We start from the raw sequence: 10594 nt of genomic DNA on the forward strand, positions 1-10594 counted from the left end.
CCAAATTTTTTCTAAACAATTTTTCTACAATATTTGAAGTGCAAATAGATAATAGTAGTATCATATTTGTTCTCAATTTTTCTTTGCATATTTAGTGCTGCAAATGCAAATTCAATCTTGTCAGCATGAAAACATGAGGCTGTCTTTGTGCATATACATGAAGCAGAGACAAATTTACAGTTATTTCTTAAATGAAATCCATCATAATTTGCAGCCTCATACACAAAACAGTGCATTACAAAACATAGATATATAGATATACAGCCTCATACACAAAACAGTGCAGCATCATAATTTCAAATGCAGATCCATAGATATATGAGAGGCAAAATGAAGGTCCACCATGGCTTAAATGACTACCAGTGCATTACAAAACATGTTTTGTTGCAAGGTTGCAGTTCATACATGAACTGGGACATTTTTTTCAGTTCAGCTATGAACTAATTCAGCAACTAAACTAATTTTCTGGAGTCCTAGGGGCATTCTGTGTCACGAGAATCTCCTCATTCAAGTCTGGTATGGCATTCCTTGCTCCATCTTGTCCAAACATCAACTGCCACATAGCATAATCTTCAACTCTTCTCCCTTCTGCACCAGCTCCTCCCCTTGCTGCTTCTGGGCCAGCTCCTCCTCCTGCTGCTTCTGGGCAAGTGCCTCTTCCAGCTCTACCTCCTCTTCCACCAGCTCTTCCACCAGCTCTTCCACCAGTCCTTCCACCACTTCTTCCACCAGATCTTCCACCACCTCTTGTTTTCTTCACTGCTTTGCCTGCATTGGCACTTGTTCCAGGCTCATCTGCATTTGACAATTATAGTAACTTAAGTACATGCAAACAGTCAGGACCAACACCTGTGATTTAAGTCAGTACCTGCATTTGGTACCACTTGTGTTGTTGCCCTTCTCTTTTCTCTGCTTGCCATAGTTGTTCTTCCTCTAACAGTTGCAGTAGTATTTGTTCTTCTTTGTGGAATCAAATCTCTGGCATCAGCTACAAAACTGGATTCCTCTGGGAGAGGTCCAGGTGGCACCATCCTTGTAAGATGAGCCCTCTCCTGCAACATCAAGTGCAAGAGTAAGTGAAACATGCATGCTTTCACATAAGTGCAACATCAAGTGCCTGTATCATTGACATCCAGTGAAATGCAAATTAGTACCTCCTGTCCCATTGTGTACACCATGCTGCTCCTATCATTCATTGGATCCAGCCTATGATTGATGTGGTGAGGCAGTATATCCTGCACATGACAATTAAGTCATACAATGCAGGAAAGTGCAATGAAATGCTGGTAAAATAATATGCACTAACCTGGAGAATTTCAGGGCATGCAAACTCATCTTCCTCTTCCTCTTCAACTTGTGGCTCCTACATTTGCCTTTCCATGTATTTGCCATGACCCCTTTTGTTGTGATCATATTTTCCACAAACTGAACAGTGCATTGCCACACCCTTCTTATTGAGATAAACTGTGCCATCCTTCTTCTTCTTCTCTTCTGGAGTTTTCCTCCTCTTTGTGGCTGGCCTTCCCATGACCTTAGTAAACAAAGGAGGATGGATGTACATTCCATTTAGCTTCTCCCAGTGGGTCCTGTCTCTGAGAGGCATGATATTGTGACCATAGGTTTTCAGATAAGTTTCTATGGTGTAACATTTGTGCACCAGCTCCTCAGGGTCTATCCTCTCAGCCCTACAAATTGCTATAGCATGTGGACAAAGGATTCCACTCAACCCCCAACTCTTGCAATCACAAGTTCTACCAATGATATCAACTATATATGAGTTGGGTCCAGATTGCACATGATAAATGCCATTGCCAGCATCTCGAAAACAGTTACCACTCAACTCTGCATTCTTTTCTAACTTCTTTCTAATCTTTGGACAGATTCTTCCAGTCCACTTTTCCACTGCCTCCCTATGCTTGCTAGCAAGTCTTAATGAAAGTTTTCCCAAGATACATTCTAACATGGATATAATGCACATACCCTTGGCATCTAGTATGTAGCTACAATGTATTTAAAATAGTTGTATGAGTAAATCAGATGTATGTAGTTGCAAAGTATTTAAATGAGCAATTCACACATCAATGAAAGCATCAAGGGAAATTAAAGAAGAACTGAGAATGTACCTATTGAAGACCTCAGACATGTTGTTCAAGAGGATATCACATTCGGGGAAGTCACTAAAGAAGTTCTTAACCCATTGGTTGGGTGCTTTGTCCTCAAGCTAGTTGTAAGCTTCAATGCTGGCCTCTTTCATTTTCTCTCTATTTTGTGTCCACTTTGGCAAATTTGTTGATCTTGCCATGGCCCACAAAAGGTTTTTCAATGTTTCCCCTTTGAATTTCTTTTGAAAGTTCTGGTATAAGTGCCTGACACAAAATCTATGCTCAGCATCTGGAAAAACTTTCCCAACTGCATTTATTATACCCTGCAAATTTGCACAAAGTCACACATAAGCACACATGAAGAAGCACAGTTCTACAGAGCACATCTACACATGAAGAAGCACACATTTGCATTACCTTTTGCTTGTCACTCATGATAGTATATGGGCATGTGTTTGTTGGGGAACGTAGTAATTTCAAAATTTTCCTACGCACACGCAAGATCATGTTGATGCATAGCAACGAGAGGGGAGAGTGTGATCTACGTACCCTTGTAGACCGACAGCGGAAGCGTTAGCACAACGCGGTTGATGTAGTCGTACGTCTTCACGGCCCGACCGATCAAGCACCGAAACTACGGCACCTCCGAGTTTTAGCACACGTTTAGCTCGATGATGATCCCCGGACTCCGATCCAGCAAAGTGTCGGGGTAGAGTTCCGTCAGCATGACGGCGTGGTGACGCTCTTGATGTACTACCGTCGCAGGGCTTCGCCTAAGCACCGCTACAATATTATCGAGGATTATGGTGGAAGGGGGCACCGCACACACCTAAGAATATGATCATGTGGATCAACTTGTGTGTCTAGGGGTGCCCCCTGCCCCCGTATATAAAGGAGCAAGGGGAGGAGGCCGGCCGACCCCTATTGGCGTGCCAGGAGGAGTCCTCCTCCTAGTAGGAGTAGGACTCCTACTAGGAGGGGGAAGGAAGTGGGGAGGGAGAAGGAAAGGGGGGCGCCGCCCCCCTCTCCTAGTCCAATTCGGACCATGGGGGGAGGAGGCACGCGGCCCACCCTGGCTGCCCCTCTCTCTCTCCACTAAGGCCCATATGGCCCATTACTTCTCCCGGTAGGGTTCCGGTAACCCTCCGGCTCTCCGATTTTCTCCGAAATCACCCGGAACACTTCCGGTGTCCAAATATAGCCGTCTAATATATCAATCTTTATGTCTCGACCATTTCGAGACTCCTCGTTATGTCTGTGATCACATCTGGGACTCCGAACTAACTTCGGTACATCAAACTCATAAACTCATAATATAACTGTCATCGAAACCTTAAGCGTGCGGACCCTACGGGTTCAAGAACAATGTAGACATGACCGAGACACGTCTTCGGTCAATAACCAATAGCGGAACCTGGATGCTCATATTGGCTCCTACATATTCTACGAAGATCTTTATCGGTCAGACCGCATAACAACATACGTTGTTCCCTTTGTCATCGGTATTTTACTTGCCCGAGATTCGATCGTCGGTATCTCAATACCTAGTTCAATCTCGTTACCGGCAAGTCTCTTTACTCGTTTCGTAATACATCATCTCGCAACTAACTCATTAGTTGAAATGCTTGCAAGGCTTATGTGATGTGCATTACCGGGAGGGCCCAGAGATACCTCTCCGACAATCGGAGTGACAAATCCTAATCTCGAAATACGCCAACCCAACATGTACCTTTGGAGACATCTGTAAAGCTCCTTTATAATCACCTAGTTACGTTGTGACGTTTGGTAGCACACAAAGTGTTCCTCCGGCAAACGGGAGTTGCATAATCTCATAGTCATAGGAACATGTATAAGTCATGAAGAAAGCAATAGCAACATACTAAATGATCGGGTGCTAAGCTAATGGAATGGGTCATGTCAATCACATCATTCTCCTAATAATGTGATCCCGTTAATCAAATGAAACACATGTCTATGGTTAGGAAACATAACCATCTTTGATTAATGAGCTAGTCAAGTAGAGGCATACTAGTGACGTTTGGTTTGTCTATGTATTCACACAAGTATTATGTTTCTGGATAATACAATTCTAGCATGAATAATAAACATTTATCATGATATAAGGAAATAAAATAATAACATTATTATTGCCTCTAGGGCATATTTCCTCCAGTCTCCCACTTGCACTAGAGTCAATAATCTAGATTACACAGTAATGATTCTAACACCCATGGAGCTTCGGTGCTGATCATGTTTTGCTCGTGGAAGAGGCTTAGTCAACGGGTCTGCTACATTCAGATCTGTATGTATCTTGAAAATCTCTATGTCTCCCACCTGGACTAGATCCCGGATGGAATTGAAGCATCTCTTGATGTGCTTGGTTCTCTTGTGAAATCTGGATTCCTTTGCCAAGGCAATTGCACCAGTATTGTCACAAAAGATTTTCATTGGACCCGATGCACTAGGTATGACTCCTAGATCGGATATGAACTCCTTTATCCAGACTCCTTCGTTTGCTACTTCCGAAGCAACTATGTACTCCGCTTCACATGTAGATCCCGCCACAACGCTTTTTTTGGAACTGCACCAACTGACAGCTCCACCGTTTAATGTAAACACGTATCTGGTTTGTGATTTAGAATCGTCCGGATCAGTGTCAAAGCTTGCATCAACGTAACCATTTACGATGAGCTCTTTGTCACCTTCATATATGAGAAACATATCCTTAGTCCTTTTCAGGTATTTCAGGATGTTTTTGACCGCTCTCCAGTGATCCACTCCTGGATTACTTTGGTACCTGCCTGCTAGACTTATAGCAAGACACACATCAGGTCTGATACACAGCATTGCATACATGATAGAGCCTATGGCTGAAGCATAGGGAACATCTTTCATTTTCTCTCTATCTTCTGCATTGGTCGGGCATTGAGTCTTACTCAATTTTATACCTTGTAACACAGGCAAGAATCCTTTCTTTGCTTGATCCATTTTGAACTTTTTCAAAACTTTGTCAAGGTATGTGCTTTGTGAAAGTCCAATTAAGCGTCTTGATCTGTCTCTATAGATCTTAATGCCCAATATGTAAGCTGCTTCACTGAGGTCTTTCATTGAAAAACTCTTATTCAAGTATCCCTTTATGCTATCCAGAAATTCTATATCATTTCCGATTAGTAATATGTCATCTACATATAATATCAGAAATGCTATAGAGCTCCCACTCACTTTCTTGTAAATACAGGCTTCTCCAAAAGTCTATACAAAACCAAATGCTTTGATCACACTATCAAAGCGTTTATTCCAACTCCGAGAGGCTTGCACCAGTCCATAAATGGATCGCTGGAGCTTGCACATTTTGTTAGGTCCCTTTGGATCGACAAAACCTTCCGGTTGCATCATATACAACTCTTCTTGCAGAAATCCATTCAGGAATACAGTTTTGACATCCATCTGCCGAATTTCATAATCATAAAATGCGGCAATTGCTAACATGATTCGGACAGACTTAAGCATCGCTACGGGTGAGAAGGTCTCATTGTAGTCAATCCCTTGAACTTGTCGAAAACCTTTTGCGACAAGTCGAGCTTTGTAGACAGTAACATTACCGTCAGCGTCAGTCTTCTTCTTAAAGATCCATTTATTCTCAATTGCTTGCCGATCATTGGGCAAGTCAACCAAAATCCATACTTTGTTCTCATACATGGATCCCATCTCAGATTTCATGGCTTCAAGCCATTTTGCGGAATTTGGGCTCACCATCGCTTCTCCATAGTTCGTAGGTTCATCATGATCTACTAGCATGACTTCCAGAACAGGATTACCGTACCACTCTTGTGCGGATCTTACTCTGGTTGATCTACGAGGTTCAATAGTATCTTGTTCTGAAGCTTCATGATCATCATCATTATCTTCCTCACTAATTGGTGTAGGTGTCACAGAAACTGGTTTCTGTGATGTACTACTTTTCAATAATGGAGCAGGTACAGTTACCTCATCAAGTTCTACTTTCCTCCCACTCACTTCTTTCGAGAGAAACTCCTTCTCTAGAAAGTTTCCGAATTTAGCAACAAAAGTTTTGCCTTCGGATCTATGATAGAAGGTGTATCCAATAGTTTCCTTTGGATATCCTATGAAGACACATTTCTCCGATTTGGGTTCGAGCTTATCAGGTTGAAGCCTTTTCACATAAGCATCGCAACCCCAAACTTTCAGAAACGACAACTTTGGTTTCTTGCCAAACCATAGTTCATAAGGCGTCGTCTCAACGGATTTTGATGGTGCCCTATTTAACGTGAATGCGGCCGTCTCTAGAGCATAACCCCAAAACGATAGCGGTAAATCAGTAAGAGACATCATAGACCGCACTATATCTAGTAAAGTACGATTACGATGTTCGGACACACCATTACACTGTGGTGTTCCGGGTGGCGTGAGTTGCGAAACTATTCCGCATTGTTTCAAATGTACACCAAACTCATAACTCAAATATTCTCCTCCACGATCAGATTGCAGGAATTTTATTTTCTTGTTACGATGATTTTCAACTTCACTATGAAATTCTTTGAACTTTTCAAATGTTTCAGACTTATGTTTCATTAAGTAGATATACCCATATCTGCTTAAGTCATCTGTGAAGGTGAGAAAATAACGATATCCGCCACGAGCCTCAACATTCATCGGACCACATACATATGTATGTATGATTTCCAACAAATCTGTTGCTCTCTCCACAGTACCGGAGAACGGTGTTTTTGTCATCTTACCCATAAGGCACGGTTCGCAAGTACCAAGTGATTCATAATCAAGTGGTTCCAAAAGCCCATCAGTATGGAGTTTCTTCATGCGCTTTACACCGATATGACCCAAACGGCAGTGCCACAAATAAGTTGCACTATCATTATCAACTCTGCATCTTTTGGTTTCAACATTATGAATATGTGTGTCACTACTATCGAGATTTAATAAGAATAGACCACTCTTTAAGGGTGCATGACCATAAAAGATATTACTCATATAAATAGAACAACCATTATTCTCTGATTTAAATGAATAACCGTCTCGCATCAAACAAGATCCAAATATAATGTTCATGCTTAACGCTGGCACCAAATAACAATTATTTAGGTCTAATACTAATCTCGAAGGTAGATGTAGAGGTAGCGTGCCAACCGCGATCACATCGACTTTGGAACCATTTCCCACGCGCATCGTCACCTTGTCCTTAGCCAATCTTCGCTTAATCTGTAGTCCCTGTTTCGAGTTGCAAATGTTAGCAACAGAACCAGTATCAAATACCCAGGTGTTACTGCGAGCATTACTAAGTTACACATCAATAACATGTATATCACATATACCTTTGTTCACCTTGCCATCATTCTTATCCGCCAAATACTTGGGGCAGTTCCGCTTCCAGTTACCAGTCTGCTTGCAGTAGAAGCACTCAGTTTCAGGCTTAGGTCCAGGTTTGGGTTTCTTCTCTTGAGTAGCAACTTGCTTGCTGTTCTTTTTGAAGTTCCCCTTCTTCTTCCCTTTTCCCTTTTTCTTGAAACTAGTGGTCTTATTGACCATCAACACTTGATGCTCCTTCTTGATTTCTACCTCCGCAGCTTTCAGCATTGCGAAGAGCTCGGGAATAGTCTTATTCATCCCTTGCATATTATAGTTCATCACGAAGCTCTTGTAGCTTGGTGGCAGTGATTGGAGAATTCTATCAATGACGCAATCATATGGAAGATTAACTCCCAATTGAATCAAGTGATTATTATACCCGGACATTTTGAGTATATGCTCACTGACAGAACTGTTCTCCTCCATCTTGCAGCTATAGAACTCATTGGAGACTTCATATCTCTCAATCCGGGCATTTGCTTGAAATATTAACTTCAACTCCTGGAACATCTCATATGCTCCATGACGTTCAAAACATCGTTGAAGTCCCGATTCTAAGCCGTAAAGCATGGCACACTAAACTATCGAGTAGTCATCAGCTTTGCCCTGCCAGACGTTCATAACATCTGGTGTTGCTCCAGCAGCAGGCCTGTCACCCAGCGGTGCTTCCAGGACGTAATTCTTCTGTGCAGCAATGAGGATAATCCTCAAGTTACGGACCCAGTCCGTGTAATTGCTACAATCATCTTTCAACTTTGCTTTCTCAAGGAACGCATTAAAATTCAACGGAACAACAGCACGGGCCATCTATCTACAATCAAACATAAACAAGCAAGATACTATCAGGTACTAAGTTCATGATAAATTTAGGTTCAATTAATCATATTACTAAAGAACTCCCACTTAGATAGACATCCCTCTAATCCTCTAAGTGATTACGTGATCCAAATCAACTAAACCATGTCCGATCATCACGTGAGATGGAGTAGTTTCATTGGTGAACATCGCTTGTTGATCATATCTACTATATGATTCACGCTCGAAACAACATACATATTTTACTTGCCCGAGATTCGATACATAACCAATAGCGGAACCTGGATGCTCATATTGGCTCCTACATATTCTACGAAGATCTTTATCGGTCAGACCGCATAACAACATACATTGTTCCCTTTGTCATCGTTATTTTACTTGCCCGAGATTCGATCGTCGGTATCTCAATACCTAGTTCAATCTCGTTACCGGCAAGTCTCTTTACTCGTTTCGTAATACATCATCTCGCAACTAACTCATAGTTGAAATGCTTGCAAGGCTTATGTGATGTGCATTACCGAGAGGGCCCAGAGATACCTCTCCGACAATCGGAGTGACAAATCCTAATCTCGAAATACGCCAACCCAACATGTACCTTTGGAGACACCTGTAGAGCTCCTTTATAATCACCCAGTTACGTTGTGACGCTTGGTAGCACACAAAGTGTTCCTCCGGCAAACGGGAGTTGCATAATCTCATAGTCATAGGAACATGTATAAGTCATGAAGAAAGCAATAGCAACATACTAAATGATCGGGTGCTAAGCTAATGGAATGGGTCATGTCAATCACATCATTCTCCTAATAATGTGATCCCGTTAATCAAATGACAACACATGTCTATGGTTAGGAAACATAACCATCTTTGATTAATGAGCTAGTCAAGTAGAGGCATACTAGTGACGTTTGGTTTGTCTATGTATTCACACAAGTATTATGTTTCTGGATAATACAATTCTAGCATGAATAATAAACATTTATCATGATATAAGGAAATAAAATAATAACATTATTATTGCCTCTAGGGCATATTTCCTTCAGTGTTCACAATGTTGAGATCATTCTTAAGTGTTGTCAAGAACCATTCCCATGTATAAGTAGACTCCACTTCCACCAAGCCCATAGCAATAGGAAATATGCAGTCATTTGGGTCTATGCCCACTGCTGTCAGTAGCTGGCCTTTGTACCTGCTCTTCAAGTGGCAGCCATCCAGAAATATTATAGGCCTACATCCCTTTAGAAACCCTCTCTTGCAAGCATCATAGGACCAATACAGTGATGACAAATGGTCCTTTGGGAGTGCATCATCTTTCCCCTTCACCTTGGTTGTTCTGACAATAAATTTTCTCCCAGGATTGCACCTTCTTAGTTCTTGGCCATAATCCCATAGCTGCTGGTATTGCTCTGCTTCATCTCCATTCTCAAGGAATAGATCATCATCCATATCTTCCACATCATACTCACTCTCATAAAAATCTGAATCAGTTTCCTCTCCTTGCTCTGTTCTTGTTGTGCCATCTCCTTGCTCTATGTCCTCTCCATTCTGTCCTTGCTCTCCTTCCTCTCTATCATCTGCATGCTCTTCTTCCTCTCCTGCCTCTCCATTATCTTCTTCCTCCATTCCTTCAGCAGACTTGGCAGTTTCCTTGGAGTAATTACCCTTGGCAGAGGGGGGCCATCAATGATCACATCATCATATAATGTTCTGATCTTATTATCTTCATCCACTATCAATAGCAAAGTCTTTGCTTCTTTGCTTGCATTGACCATAGCAGCAATCACCTCTTCAGTATCCACACAAACAAGACCATCCACAATGTCTTTGCCTGGTAAGCACCAATACACTTGCAGATCTGGGAAACCATGTGAGTAATCCAACTTGTCCAAACAGTACTTCACCATTTCCAGTGACCATGTTTCTACATGACAGTAATCAAAAGTTGCATATGTACTTCCAAGGTAGGATCTGTTAACTCCTTGCCCTATGAATATGCCATTATGCTCAAACTCAACTGAGAACAACAAGCTTTCTTCTCCTGAAGTAACTGAAAAAATGAACACTTTTCTTCAGACTTAACTCATGTGCACTGTAATAAATGAATATCATTTGAAAGTAAGGAACTGCATTAATCCTTTACACATAATGAAGTGCATTCATCCATTTACTACACTCAATCATTAACAAACAACATTTATTAACTGAAAATCAACATGTATATTTGTAACTAAACTTGTTAAGACTTAACTGAAATTGACAGAAACAGGGCAGACGTGAAACAACAAATTTATTGC

This window comes from Triticum aestivum, chromosome 3A, assembly GCF_018294505.1.
Source record: "Triticum aestivum cultivar Chinese Spring chromosome 3A, IWGSC CS RefSeq v2.1, whole genome shotgun sequence".
NCBI classification, from domain to species: Eukaryota; Viridiplantae; Streptophyta; class Magnoliopsida; order Poales; family Poaceae; genus Triticum; species Triticum aestivum.